General features: G+C 31.6%; 1 long non-coding RNA gene across 2 annotated transcripts; it reads left to right on the top strand.

The window, feature by feature from the left end:
• Positions 1 to 9,342: 9,342 nt before the first annotated feature.
• Positions 9,343 to 12,102, top strand: LOC112741065 (uncharacterized). 2 transcript variants are annotated; one of them, XR_003171362.3, is made up of 3 exons: positions 9,343 to 10,112; positions 10,227 to 10,331; positions 11,866 to 12,102. It is a non-coding gene; the product is annotated as an uncharacterized lncRNA (long non-coding RNA). The 2 variants fall into 2 exon arrangements; XR_011871854.1 differs by having other exon boundaries at positions 9,366 to 10,112; positions 10,232 to 10,331.
• Positions 12,103 to 16,613: the final 4,511 nt, after the last annotated feature.

Below are 16,613 nucleotides of genomic sequence, written 5' to 3'. Positions count from 1 at the left end.
TGAAATAACATCGTAAATATCAACATTTAGAATTCGTGCAAATTCAAACCATCCTCTTGTTAAATAAGCTTCATTATCCGCTATCAATGTAATGCGGCAAGGTATAGAATTGCCACATTGAGAAACCAAACTAACCCTTATTCCTCTCAATGGCATTGCATGCATGCAAAAGAACAACTTAAAATAAGAAAATTTAAATATATTACCAATCGTTGAAATTGCATATCTGAGTTTGTCACAAATTTAGCAAAACTGAACTTAAACTGAGAGAATTCAATCTCATTATGTGCTCCACTTTGAAGATTTTCGGGCAGACGTAAAAAAGCATAGAGGGGATGGAACTTGAACTTGCCCTATAAAATTCCGTTGATGCAATTTCTCAATCAAAAATCGAGCTCGTCCCAAGAAAGCTAACTTTAACCACATTCCATTAGGTTGGTCATAATAGGTGAGTAGATCCAACCATCCTTCGATAAAGTAGAGATTATTGCCCCTTCTTTGAACGTTTACATCCATGTAGTTGGAACCTGAATCAGTGAAGACAACTCGATAAGGTATTTCATGGATGTGATGCATTGTAAACGATTGTGATAAAAGACAATCGAACTGGAACATTAGACGATAAGAATAACTTAGAGTAACAACAATTAATAAATTATTAAAAGAATAATATAATAGAATGAGTATATGAAAAATATTATAAAATTATAAATTATACCTTAAAAGGATCAACTTCAATAAAAAATGAAAAATACATTCTTATTCAATGAAGTAGTAAAAAAAATACTAAATATAAAATTATGAGCTGACTCTTAAATTTAGATTCATGTACCACAGAAAAATACTATTTATAGACCTTAGTAAAACAAAAATAAATATGTAAATTACTTATTATTAAGGTAATTTTTTATTATGTATAATAATTACGCATTATAATTGATAAGTAGTTTAATAGTGCATTAAATATTGATTTGATATAATTGTAATGAAGATATGTTCCTAAATTAGTATAATTATATATTATTCATTAAATATTAATTATAATATAATAATATAATTATAATAAAGGTATTTTTTATAAAATAATTTAGAATAGATGAAAAATTTCATTCGCTTTGGAGGGAAAACGGACTCATGAGAGATCGACACGTCACCCTTATTAGTTGGGGGAAAACCCAGTTTTAGTATATTAAGTAGATATTTTATTTTTTTGCTGATTTGGAAATAATAGTTAATTTGGCAAGAATTGATTCTAAAGTTGTACCAAGTAAACAATATTGCTGACATGGCATTAGTAGGAAGAAAGAAATGTCTCAAAAGTAATGTGTATATGCTTATGTATCTACTTTTATATATTAAGAATAGATAGTGTATTTTACCGCATTGAACTCAAGACTTGATGTTACTCAAGTGTGAGTTGAGTTTCTACCATTGGTAATTATTTAAAATACGGATTTTATTCCCATCCCTTTTGATGTTTTAAACATCAAATCCCTTGTCAATCGTCAAAGGATTTGTAAGATTTTGTTTTGGCCTTATAAAATTTATAGATATAACTCCATTGCCAATAAGATTTTTAACATAGCTATGTCTTACTCCAATGTGCCTAAATTTTTCATTATAAATTTGACTATAAGTTTTTGATAATGTTGCTTGGCTATCAGAATGTATAGAGATTGGTGCCATTAGTTTTGGCCAAACTAAAATTTCATGTAATAAATTTCTAAGTCATTTAGCTTCCTAGCTTGATGCTGCCAAAGCAACAAATTCTACAGCCATGGTAGAGTCTGTTATGCAAATTTGTTTCTTGGATCCCCAAGAAACAACAACCCACCAAGGATAAAGATCCAACCACTTGTTGATGCATGATCTTCTGTATAGCTTATTCAACTGGCATCTGTGAATCTTTTTAAAACAGAAAGTTGACCACTATACAACAAAGTATAGTTTAGTGTTCCTTTCAAATATTTTAATATTCTTCTGACAGCATGCCAATGGTTTTTGCTTAGATTACTTGTATATCGACTTAAACTTCTTATAGCATATGCTATATCTGGTCTAATACAGGTCATAGTATACATTAAGTATCCAATTATTTTTGCATACTCAATTTGTGAAATAGACGAACCTGTATTGGGTACTAATTTAATACTTGGATCAAAAGGAGTACTCACTAAATATTCTTCAAACTCATAAAACTTTTTTAATATTTTTTTCTATATAATGAGACGGAGATAATTCTAAATTGACTATCTCTAACAATTTTAATTCTTAAAATTATATCTACAACTACCATATCTTTCATATCAAAATTACTAGAAAAAAATATTTAGTTTATCCTATCTATTCTAAATCAGTACCAAAAATAAGCATATCATTAACATATAAACAAATCATAATATCTTTACCATTTTTAATTTTACTATGCACACATTTATCAGATTTATTTATTTTATATCAATTAGCAAGAATAGTTTTATCAATTTTTTATGCCATTACTTAGGGTCTGTTTCAGTCCATATAAAGATTTAACTAATTTGCACACTTTATTTTTTTGACCAGCAACTATAACTCCTTCTGGTTACTTCATATACACCTCTTCGTCTAATTCACTATTTAAAAAAGTTGTTTTAACATTCATTTGGTGAATGGAAAAATTAAAAATTGAAGCAAGCGCTATAAGCACTCTAATTGTTGCAATTCTTACTACTAGTGCATATGTATCAAAGTAATCAATTCTTTCTTTTTGTGCGAACCCTTAGTAACTAACCGTGCTTTGAACTTATCAATAGTTCCATTTACTTTCATCTTCTTCTTGAAAATCCATTTAAAACCAATGGCCTTTGACCCACAAGGGAGATCCACTAATTTCCAAGTGTTATTTCTTATTATTGAGTGCATTTCATCTTGTATTGCTTGTTTCCAAAAATCTGAATCTCGAGAACTTATAGCTTTTTCATAGGTCTCAGGATCACCTTCCATATGAAAACATATAAGTGCAATGCTATCTATTGATTTACCTGTCCCTTCCACAAGGAGCATAAAGAAATCTAGTCCATAAGTCTTTGCTTTTCTGATTTTTTTTTTTTACTTTTTCTAACTTCAATATTTTCAACGGGTTTATTTTTTACATTATCTTCTATTTCTAAGTGAATTTTAGGTCTTGGAGTTGAATTAAATCCATCCTCTAGAAAAATTGTATCTCTTGATTCAATAATTGTATTAGCAGAATATGATTCATTAGATTCAATAACTACAAACCTACAAGCTTTATTATTCTCAGCATATCCTAAGAAAAAACATTTTATACCTCTTTCTCCTAATTTTTTTCTTTTAGGTTCAGAAACGTTTACAATTGCTCTACAACCCCAAACTTAAAGATATTTAAAATTAGGCTTTTTATTCTTCCAAAGTTCATATGGAGTTATTTTATTCCTTTTATTAGAAATTCTATTTAAAATATAAAAGGCAATTAACATAGCCTCATTCAAATAACCTTTTGCTAGACAAGAATAAGATAACATGGCATTAACCATTTTTTTCCAGCACCTTATTTTTCTTTCAGCAATACCATTCTGTTGTGGAGAATATGGTGCAGTGGTTTGATGAACAATATTAATGGACTCAAAATAATTAGAATTATAATATTCTCCTCCACAGTCACACCTTAAGTATTTAAGAAATGTTTTATGTTACAATTCAACTTTGGTTTTAAAAATTTTAAATTTATCCAAGACTTCATCTTTAGAATACATTAAATATATATAACAATATCTATTAAAATCATCAATAAAAATTATAAAATATTTCTTTTCACTTATAATAGGCCAACCATGCAAATCACATATATCAGAATGTACTAATTCTAATAATTTAGAATTTCTTTGTATTCTTTGAAAATGAAGCCTTATTATTTTGGTTAACATACAAATTGTGCATAAATCTGAATTTTTAATTAATTTTGGAATAATATCATATTTTATCATATCATTTAATTTATGAAAATTAACATGTCATAACCAATTATGCCATCAATAAAAGGACTCAATAATATAAAAAGAAACATTATTATTATTATTATTATTATTATTATTATTATTATTATTATTATTATTATTATTATTATTTACAATATTTAATTTAAACATATTTTTATATAGATATCTTTTACCCACAAACACTCCATCTTTAGACCGAATAAATTTGTCACCTTCAAAAACAGCCTTAAACCCATACTTGTTAAGTAAAGGTACAAAAACTAAATTTTTTCTAACCTTGAGTACATACTATACATCAGTAAGAGTAAGGCCCAATTTGGGTAAACTATTTAATTAAGTTACTTTTGAAGAAATAGCTTAAATAATAAATGCTTATATTAAAAGTAACTTATAAATAAGTTATTTTGTATTTGGTTTTTTAGTTCTAAAAGTACTTATTTTAAGAAAAAAGTGATAAAAAGTTTTTTATTATGAGAGAAGTCATTTTTTTAACTTCTCTTTAAACACTAAAATAGCTTTTCAGAAAGTTACAATTTTGTTTTGAAAATTGTATCAGACATTAATACTACACCTTTTCATAAGTTAAAAGTTAAAAAAAGTCACTTATGAACCTAGCCAAACGGACCCTAAGTACTCTTCCGGAAGTGAATTCAAGTTTCACAGTCCCTTTTTCCATTACTTGAACAGATGATGCATTTTCCATGTACTAAATAGCCCCATTCTCTTATTTGAATGTCTCGAAAACATTTTTATTCTTGCACACATGTCGAGTTGCACCAGAATCTATCGACTATGACCCAATATCTTTAATCATGTTGATCTCAGAAATAACAGCAATAAGATTATCTTTTATTGCTGTGTTGTTCTTTTCTTTCTTCTTTCTTCTTTTTTAAGAAGTGACATTCTTTCTTAAAATGTCTTAGTTTTCCACCATGAAAACAATTTTCTTTCTTTTTATTCTTTCTGATATACCATTGTTACCTTGAGATCTATTAAAATCTCGATATTTTTTCTTGTTGGGCTTGTTGGATTTTTCATCCTCCATTACGTGAAGATTAGCATGAGTAATTTGCTCTTTAGTATTGTCTTGTTTACGATACTCTTCTTCAAGACGAAGGTGATTACTTAATTAATTGCTCGAGAGAAACATCATCCTTTCTATGTTTCATAGTTCTTTTGAATTCTTTTCACAGTAGAGGAAGTTTGTCAATAATTGAAGAAACAATAATGATATCATCCATGTGCATGTTATGTTACTTAAAATTATTTAAAATACGCTCAATTTCGTGCATTTGTTCCATAACAGATCTACCATCAACAATCTTATAATTATTAAAGCTAGTGACAAGAAATTTCTTACTTGTTGCGTGCTCAGCCATATATTTTGCCTCTAATTTATCCCATAGTTCTTTTGTACTCCCAACATTTTGGTAGACATCAAACAATCAGTCAAGCCATTGAATATGTGTTTGGTGCATATATAGTCATCGCTATCCCATTTTTGCATCGCTCGTATTTTTGTAATGGACTCTCCTTCAACATCTGGTGGTCTTGGTATGGCAAGAACATATGCCACTTTTGGTAATGTGAGAAGGAAGTGCATCTTCTTTTGACATCGTATGAAATTTATTAGCTATCAAATCTTTTTAACTTGACAACATTCGAGGTCATTTTCTTAATTGATGTCGTGGCTATTTTTGTTTTATTGGTGAATGAATTAAGCCTAAAGATAAAGTAAGGGTTTAGGCTCTTACTTTTTTTTTCATGTATATCTTCAATTTTATATTATGTACTTGCGGTTCTTCGAACTTACCTCAAGATTTTATTTAATTTTTTTTGCCGAGATGCATTTTAGTTATGATCTATTTTTTTAACATAGTAGTAATAGTAATAATCACTAATCTGGAAAGTTATAAAAGAAAAAAGAAAGTGATTCTTTTGGGACATGATCTTTTTCTTTTCTTTCTTCCTTTAGAAATTTCTTTTCAAATTTTTTCAAAAAATCTGATTTAAACAAATACTGAGTAGTAGCAGTAATGTAGTAGTAGAGCAGCAACAAGGATGTTAATTAACGAGAGATAGACGAAAATAAAAATGTGCTTTCATGGTTATTTATAATTTGTGCACATGCTATGTAAACAGCTGTAATTTAAATAGTTGTTTAGTTTTGTATAGATGTTTTGAATTGTTGATAAAATGAGTTGTTTATATAGCATTATTATTATAATATTATTTTGTTTTATTTGTAATATGGGGGACATGTGAGTTCACCTCGAGAGATCAGTTATCACTATGCTGAAACAGTGGATTTTGGTACTTTTTGGTCTAATTTCGAAGAGGCTGGTGAGTACTCCATTTGTTTTTGGGCAATTGATCATAGTCTGGCAGTACCTTTGATCATTGATTTTGACGAAAAAAGTGGAGTTGCTAAAAAAGGACATGTTGAAGTAAGTATACCAAATTTGTTTTTAATTATGCTTTTAATTTTATGAAATTGATTCTAGGAAGCAGAATAGTTTGATTGGAATGTCAAGATGAGAGAATCTAGAATCAATTCTGAGGTGATGAAATTGATTTTGGGACTAGGAAGAGCGAAATCAAACATGATGTTGCTTGAGTTAGCATTTCATGTATATGTGTGATTAGTATTGTATTGGTTAGAGAGAGATCATTTGGAACTCTTTCAAGTCAGCATGATTAGTCTGTTTGGAATGTCAAGATTTTCTTTCCATTGTTCTTGTGAACTGTGATGATAAGCTATTGAATATTAAAACTTTAAACTAGCAATGCTTTTTGCCTTTGCAGTTCATAGAAATAGAGGACCTTTCTATCTAATAACTTATTTATTATATCTCCTTACTATTGCTTGAGCCTTCTTGTTCATTTTTGAAGCACTTGATAAGAAAAAAAGCGAATTATTTTGGTAATATTTTGATACCTAACTCTAATTTGGGAAAGAAACTATTTTCTTGCTTTTTGTAAATTTAGGTTTTATTGATTTGATGTGCACTAGATATTGATTTGATGTGCACTATTTTACGATACTGGATTTTATGGTCCTAGAACGTTTGGACCATTAAATGGTTCCATAACAAAACATATTTTTCAAATTTTTTTAACAACTGCGACATAGTTCTTTAACTAATGTTAATTACAAATTAACCCTATATATTTTATTTAATTATAAAAATTATTTTTTATTTTATAAATTACTATTTTATCAATCATCTATTATGTTTATTAACAATAAAAAATAAAAACAATAACGAATTAGATCTTCCATTGATCGTAATAAAGCTTTTGGTCATTCTAATGGATTAAAAGTTTATATTTGATCCGTGACATTCGTCCAGGGTCACGAAATCGTGTTTTCTTGAAATCCAATCGATTAGATTATCAAAACAATCGATTGAATTATAACTCAATCGAGTGGATTACATTGTATCACAAAACAATTGATTGAAAAATACAAGGCCGCATGGTTTTCACATAAATCAATCGATTGGTCATATGACCTAATCGATTGAACGATGAATAAAAAGTGGATTTTTGTAATTCAATCGATTGTTTCTACTACCCAATCGATTGAACGCTTGAAAATAACCTGAGGTCTCACAATTTAATTGATTAGTTGTGTTATCCAATCGATTGAATTCACCAAAACAAGATGGATTTTCCAAAATCAATCGATTGGTTGTGTACGTGAATTCCTCATCTGCCACAATAATTGGTTGGGAGAGTTTGGAGAAAAATCGAGACATATATTCAGCGATTAATTCCCAACCAATAAGGATTACTAAACATCGTCAAAATAATTGAATACAAATAGATGATACTCTAAAGCAATTTAATGCAAAAAGATTCTTATCAGGTGTATATTAAAGACTTAAAGTCAATTTATCATGCCTAAATTGGTCAATGAGAGCTTCATTGGTTCATGAGAATGTAATTTGAGAGCAGTTGAAAGTTAAAATGGAAGATTGAATTTTGGAAAATCCATCTTTTTTTGGTGAATTCAATCGATTGGATAACACAACCAATCGATTGAATTGTGAGACCTCAGGTTGTTTTTAAACATTCAATCGATTGGGTAGTAGAAGCAATCGATTGAATTACAAAAATTCACTTTTTATTCATCGTTTAATCGATTGGGTCATATGACCAATCGATTGATTTAAGCGAAAACCATGCTGCCTTACATTTTTCAATCGATTGTTTTGTGATACAATGTAATCCACTCGATTGAGTTATAATTCAATTGATTGTTTTGATAATCCAATCGATTGGATTTCAAGGAAACACGATTTTGTGGCCCTGGACGAACGTCACGGATCAAATATAAACTTTTACTCTATTAGAATGGCCAAAAGTTTTATTATGATCAATAGAAGATCTAATTCGTTATTGCTTTTGTTTTTAATTGTTAATAAACATAATAGATGATTGATAAAATAATAATTTATAAAATAAAAAATATTTTTTATAATTAAATAAAATATATGGGGTTAATTTATAATTAACATTAGTTAAAGAACTATGTCGCAATTGTAAAAAAAACTTAAAGAATATGTTTTGTTATAGGACCATTTAATGGTCTAAACGTTCTGGGACCATCGAATCCCTTGCCCTATTTTACTGCACACACTAGTCTCTGCATTTTGATGTATTCTGTTTTAAAATTATCCTCTTCTATAACATTGGAGAATAGATGAGAACATAGGAGAAGATTGGAAAATATTGAAAATCATTTGGGGATTAGGATTTTAAAAGAAGAAAAGGAATCAAATTGCAACAAAAAAAGTTTTCATCCCCATATTAGTGTGGCAGTGTAACAAGAATTAGTCTAACTTAGCTTTAACGATAGACAAAAAGTACCTTAGAAACTACTACGAGTTTCGGAGTGCAACTGTAAGACTCCTAAATTTTTAAAAATTATTAATAAATTATTTATGATATACTATATTTATTTAAGACTATATTTGTAGAGATTTTTATATAAAAGTTGAGTAAACCCTTATTTATTATTTAGAGTTCTTATAATTGAAAAATAATGAATAGTTTATATGCCTTAAATTTTAATATATAGATTTTTAACCTTATTTTATAAATAAAAGAGAATTAATTTACTTATCTCTAATTTTTACTAAATTAGTATTTAACTGAAAATTATTTAAAAATTATTAATTAGAAGACATTTTTAAAGATGGATATTTTATATTTAATTTGATTTCTATTATTACCCTACTTTTTATTTAAATCATAAATAGCTTGTTTTATAAAACTTTATTCAACCGTAAGAAAATTATTTGAATGCTTTAATGCTGCTGCTTTGGAAATATAAACAAGACATAGCACTTCATTTTATTTAATAATTGTTATGATAACTAGATTTAGCAATTCTGGTTCTGATTTTAACTAAGAAAAGATTGGGAGTTAATTATCACTCACTCCTTCCCTTTTCCTTTTCACGCTAAGCAGCTCTAACCCCTTTCTCATCCTCTCTGCATTTCACCGACTCATAAACGAAGCAAGCACACTCACATGCACGGAGAAGAAATCTAAGAAAGAGAGGCAGCGTCGATGGAAGAGGAAGACGCGCTAGAACTGGTAGGCCGCGCTGCTGCTGTCGCCGCGCCATCGAGTCGTCGCCGCCGAACCGCCTACGAGTAACAGAACCGCGAAGAATAAGAGTGCACGAAGAGAGACAGGGAGCCGATTATGCCACCACCGCCGCGTTCTGCCGCCGTTCCCCGTCACCACTCGTATTGCCGGCGCCGTCCTCGTCTGAACCGTCGCCAGATCCGCCGCCGTTTAAGTCGCGAACAGGAGAACGCACGCGAAGGAAACCATCGCGGAGCTCCTCGCCGCCGCTGCTGGCACCGGAAAACCATGGCTGCAGCCGCCAGAGGACGCCCCTGCAGCTGCCAAACCCCATCCCCTTCCAGTTTGGGTTCCGGCTCTGGTTCGTTTATGCTGGGTTTTGTTCCCCTGAGTGTCGGAGCCGCCATTCTCTTGTGAGTTCTTCCTCTGCTGGTTAAAGTCGCCGCTGTTGGAGCTTGCCGGAGTTAACCGCTGGAGCTGTGGCTGTGCTGTACTTAGTTTCTTGTTGGTAGAGTAAGTCGTTCTTGTTCTGAAACTCTTTTAATCGCTGTTATATTATATGTGGCTGAGGTTTTGCGATACTATTTGCTATTTGATTGAGTTCCGGTTATTTCTTATTACGATTAGAGTAGCTGTGGTTGCTACAAAAGTGGTTTAGAGTTGAGGATGAGACTGCCGCATTGTGGGCCGAGAGGAAAACTGAGTTTATCGCGTAGCTAAGTCGTAAACGAGGTAGGGGTTTTCTTAAAATCTATCTTATATTACAGAGTTGTGATAAATAGATATTGATGCAAAGAGATTCACTTCTGTGATTATATTGGTCTTATGGATGTGATGGTTTGTTGGACTGAATTATTGGGTGCTTGATTTGCGTGAGTGGTGTGTGGTTGTGGATAAAAACCGGTTTAGAATGTCATTTACTTGATTATTAAGAAATGTAGATTTTCTTGGTTTTAGAGTTTACTTAGTAATAAAAATGAAACTATTTTGGAAATAATTTGAGATATGAAAATAAATTGATTCTGGGAAACGGTTTGATTGTGAGTTGGTTTGATTTTATGAATGATTTAATATTTGAGTTGATTCGATTTTAAAAAGAGTTTTATTGTTAGAATTGGTTGATTTGAAAATAATTTGACATTGGTACTGGTTCAATTCTGGAAAATGTTTGAGATTTGGAAATGGTTGAGAAAATGTTTGAAAAATGTTCGGATGGGACCCGAAAAGGGTGGCAGTGTCCGAGTTTTAGAGGAGATGCTGCCGAAATTTCATAAAATTGAAAGTTTTATTTAAAGTAATTAATTAAAAAAGATTTGTTTTTAAGCATTATACGTTTTAAGATTGATTTGTCTATCAAAGAAAGAATTTTATTTTGGGAATTGAGATTGTTAACCAATAGAATGAAAAAGAGGATGATGAGGATTTTCTTTGAAATGAACTTGGAAATGAGATTTGGATTGATGAATGATTATGATGTTGAGTATGATGAGATGTGAAATTTGAATTGTTCACATGGCTTATGAATTTGAAATATCCGAGATACGAGGTTCCCTGGATTAAGTGCCGTGGCTTGCCACCACGTGTACCAGGTTGAAAACTCGATACTCTGTTGACCCTACGATGTAAGTGGGTGACCGGGCACTATATAAATTCCCGGGAATGTTACCCCCATTGAGCAATATTGATTATTTGAGAAAAAAGCTATGCATAGACTCTTGGGGATGCACGTCGGGGGACAGTCTAAGTACAATTCAGACTTGTCGGGTTGGCTGGATAACCGACAGATGAGCCTCATCAGCCATAGGACAGGCATGCATCATATGCATCTGTATGCTTTGCTTGGGTTTGAACTTGTTTGGGTTTGCCTAATTGCTAAACTGTTCTTAACTGCTACTTGAACTATTTGCTGTAACTGCTACCTACTTGTGCTTTCCTTGTCTGTCTTGTCTGTGTTTGTCCTGGCGTGCTACATTTGAGAATGAACTTTGGTGCTGAATTAATGATTGTGTGGTTTGATTGCATGAATGATTTCTGATTGAGATTTTCTTATAAGAAAAAGATTTTGGATTTCTGAAAGATTAAACATTGCCTCCTCGAAAAGGTTTTAAATGATTACCTATTGGTTTTTTTAAAGAATTCATAAGGCAATAATAATCACTAAGCTCGAAAGCAGATTTCTTATTAGATATCTTCTTATGACAACTTTGAAACTCCGTGGTGAGACCGTGTGGTTAGGTTCTCACCCCCTACAGATTTACCTTTTCAGGAACCGGATGAAGAAGCATTAAGAAGAGTTATACTGCGTTTGGTTTATATGCTGTTATATTGATTAGATTATTTTTTTTCCCTCGTCTTTGTTATTACAAGTTTGTAAGAGGGATAGGAATTGTATGTTTTATATGTATAATATATTGAATTATTATGTAAGGAGTCTTGTATATGAATGTATGCCTGTTTTGTATTTTTCTTAAGATAAAGTATTTATTTATGGTTTTCAAAGAAATCAGCGATATAGTGTCGAATCACAGGCTCCTATTTTATTATTTAGTATGTAAAGTGGTTGTAACACTTCTTGCTATCAGAGTAGTGCAGCCGGAAGCGTGACTTCTGATAGAGAGGGTGTTACAGCAACTGTAAATATGCATTTGGATAACTATCCACTTCAGAAACCACTTTAAAATTCGGGTACAATTTCAAGAATTATTTTGAGATTTAACTCGGAAACTATTTACGTAACTCAAGTTGGTTCATCCTCCCCATCTTTTGCAATATAATGATACATTGTATCCCTTAAGATGGGGACTAATTCCCTCTAAAAACGAGGTGAAAAGGGGAAAAGGTCAACAATTTTTCTCACTAGAAATAGACATTCGACACGTAATTTTGGAGGACTGATTATTTGTGTATGATTAATATCAATCATAAGTTAGGCCCTAAAACTATTTTAGAATGAAACCCACGTTGTACGCAAACTCAAATAAATGATAGAAATGACTAATTTATGTTATAGAAATAATTTTAAATACTTAATTATGAATATGAATAAAAAAAATTTTGGAATAATAAAAGTCTAATTATATGAAAATATACATGGTAAATTTATAAAAATTATAAAACTCAATTATTTATATAATGTCTAAGATTATCTTTACTAAAAATGCTATATATACATAAAAAATGAATTAATATGTATTTGCGTATAAATATGTGTTGTTTTATTTTTAAAGTGTATTTTATATTTTAATATATATTTTATGAGGATAACTAATTATTTTTGTGCACGTAATATGGTTGTAAAAAAAGGAATTGAATATTAGCTTCTTTTTACTTTACTTGAGTAATCTTGGAACTTAATAGAACTTCTGGATTCTGTAGTGTTGCCTCAGGTGAAAAGTAGGAGATTAATTTATTTTGTCTCTTGTCGAAAAAAATAGTTGGATAGAATAAGTAGGAGATTATTAAGTAGAAGACATATAGTTGTAAAGTCTAGTTGGATAGAATAAGTAGGAGATTATTTTGTTTTATCTCCTAAATAGAGAAACCAAAAACAGAGAAGAGAAGAAGAAGTGACAGGGCCACATATCCCGATTCAGCTACCGTAAGAATCGCGACTAATTAATAGTTTAACTAAATTAAATTAATTGCCCAAAATAGGATCCAAGAATTTAGAATGTTAATTAGAAAATTTAAATATGATTTTTGGATTTAGTAGATTTTTTTGAGTTCAAAAATGTAATTTTTTGCGAAAAACTACGTGAAAATGCGTACCGGTAAATTAGCTGGCAGTACCAGCTTAAATCTATCCAGTACTGTGTGAGAACAGTAAAAATAGTAGAGAAACTTATAAAATCAATTAAAGTTGAAAATCGGACACTAATTTTAAAGGTTTGGCCCAAAATTGGGTCAAATGGGTTAAAAAATGCTAACGGATTGGATTGGGCCCAAGTCCAACATATAAAATCCTTCTTTAATGAGCATTCAACTCATTCACTACACAAAACACCACAAACACAGCTGCAAGTGAGAAGAGAGTGTTACTATTTACTACCAACTTCCGAAGGTCATAACTTGAGTTACGGAACTCCGATTCGCGTGCCGTTGATGGTTACGCGAAGTTCTCGTCGAGTCTGTTAGTTCTATCCAACTTGTGTAGGTAAGATTTCGAATTTCACTCCCCATTCTACTATTCTAAGAATTTCAAAATTTTAGGTTTGGTTTTTGAGAGATTTTTGTGATTTTGGGTGTTTAGGTACACTCTAGCACTTGGTTGCTATTAGATTTTGCTCCCAAAACTGTTGGGTAAGGTAAGCTTGCTCTTATCCCTTGTGAATTTGTGTATTTAGGAACTCTAGATATTGATTTGTCGTAAATTAATGTGTATAGTTTGGAAAATTTGATTGTTGATACTTGTTGGAGTTGATTGGTGATTTGTTGGTGATTGGAGGCTTGAATTGGATTCAACTTGGTGAATTGTACATATTGGGAATCGACCAAGGTATGCTTTCGATTTTTTCTATGTAATATGTAATATTTCTAGACACTTAGGCTTGTGGACCATAGGATAGGTTTGAAAATTGATTGCTGGTAATTGTGATGTATGATGATTTCGATGATTGTGATGATTTTTGGTGAATGATGAGAATGAATTATGATATTTGTTGATGTTGATGTATGTTGAGGATGGTGGATTGATGTTGAGATTGGATTATTGTGATTATGCGAAATTATGATGAGGTATGGTAGGTGATGCTTATGAGTAGTGAGATTGTGTTAAAGTTGGTTATGTTGGATTCTTGATGTAGAAATTGTGAAATAATTGAGTTTATGGTAGATGAATTGATTGAAATAGATGTTAAATTGATTGGATTGTAATTGTGAGGTAAAGTAGAGTAATTGGTAGTGTTTTGTGGTGAAATTGAATAAGCTTTGATTTGGTTTGGTTATGAATTTTGGAAGTTTGAGAACCTAGCTAATTTTGGTAAAAAATCAATTTTTGGTAAATTTTGACGGATCATAACTTGAGCCTCAGTTTTTGAAATTGGTTGAAATTTGTCTTAAAATAAACTTCATTTAAAGATCTTTAAATATACAAAGTTTGATGAAAATGGATTTTTGTAGAAGAAGTTATGAACGTTTAAAGTTTGGTGTTTAAAATTGATTTCTCTAACCTTACAGAATTTTGCAAATTTGGAATGGCATGCGTACGTGAGCACCCCATACGCGAGCATGCGCCTCTACCAGGCTCTCATGTGATACGTAGCCCTATGCATGCGTACGCGAGATGGGCCAACAACAGGGAATGGGTACGCGGCCTCCTGCACCATACACGGGTGATGGTTTCTGTCCAGCACTCTTGCGTATGCGACTCATGTATGCGTACGCATGATAGTCCAAAACTGAAGTGTGCATACGCACACTTGAGCATGCATACGCATATGCCATGTTTTGCTGAAAAATGATTTTTTTTGCTTTTAAGGGTTCCCTAACTTTCTAAAGTTCTTTCAGATGTTGTTTAAGAGTACTATCTAGTAATTAGGTTCTAATACTACTAAAGATGAGTTAGTGACTTATTTTAGTAAAATTCTACATGAATTTAGAAGACAGAGACTTAGGTTTCTAGAGTATTAAGAATGGATTAGTTGAGTGAGATGGCGGAGTACTGTAATGACGATTGAATTGATGAATTTGTGAATTTCAGATTGATGATGTTGAAGACGAGTCTAGGATTCGGAGTGGACTAAGTAATGAAAATAATTTTTGAAAACCACTAATACATTGTTTTATACTGAGATTGTTGAGACGCTATACGTCTGGCAAGGACCGTGGTTAATCCCACTTATCGAGGGCGTGGCGGTGGCGTAAAGACAGTGGTTAATCCCGCTTATGTTGAGATGTGAGATCTGTGGCAAAGTATCCCACTCGTATCCTTTCGAATCACAAGAGTGTGTCCGACACTATATCTGTGGGAGGTTCCTGTAGCTATATACGTGATCGAAAGGCGACATTTCCATGGGAATGTGTCGGGTTGGTAGTTGAACTGACAATGTGATATCACAGCCAAATAAGACATGCATTCATCATGTACATATTTTATATGTTTGCTTGCTTTGCCGACTTGCATTGTTTGCCTAATTGTATAATATGCTTACTTGTTTCTTGAATTACTTGCTATACATGATTATACTTGTGTTTTACTTGCATTGCTATTACTTGTGTTTTCTACTGGGTTTGAGGAGGTTCGGAAGGCGGTGGCGATGAGATCACATGGAGGTTAGGCTGGTGAAGACTGTGGGACAGCGATGTAAATGTTAGAGTAGAAAATCCCAAGTTAAATTCCCTTATTTTATTATGGTTTTAAAGTGATGGTTTTAAATTTAATTATCCTTTAAGTTGAATCTCATGATTGATATGAAGCTCTAGGATTTTCTTTGGTGTCCTGGAGTCTTATATCTTACATTACTGGCATTGTTACCATACTGAGAACCTTCGGTTCTCATACCATATTCTGTTGTTGTTTTTCAAATGTAGGTCATAACCCACCTTAGTGAGTTACGTGATGGTGACAGAGTGGAGGATCCTTATCATATTTTGGAGTCTTTTGGATATTTTGTTTAGTACTCTTACTTTTGTATTTATATTTGCCTTAGAGTCTTACTTTGATAGAGATATATTGTATATGCTGGTTTTATTTTCAAAACTCTGTATGTCTGTATATAACTAGTTGGCCTAAACTCTGCGGGCTAAGGCTAGTATCTTATGATTATTATACTCTTATATCTAGGTATGCCCTACTATTTTGTATCTATAACTTGTGCCTTGTTGCTTTTAGTTTCGTGTGAACGTTTTGCGCTTTGTAACTTTGTTTTTGGGCTTATTCCTTCATCGGACTTCTAGAATTATTATTTCTTTCTATATATAATATTGTATAAGTCTTAGAATTATCGTAACCTTTGATTAACCTTTGCTTTATGGCATGAGATAAGGCTTAGAGTAATTAGGGTGTTACAGCTACTC

Source organism: Arachis hypogaea, chromosome 2 (genome assembly GCF_003086295.3).
Source record: "Arachis hypogaea cultivar Tifrunner chromosome 2, arahy.Tifrunner.gnm2.J5K5, whole genome shotgun sequence".
NCBI lineage: Eukaryota > Viridiplantae > Streptophyta > Magnoliopsida > Fabales > Fabaceae > Arachis > Arachis hypogaea.
Note: the sequence above shows the minus strand (reverse complement) of the source record. Positions and strands in the feature narration are given on the sequence as shown.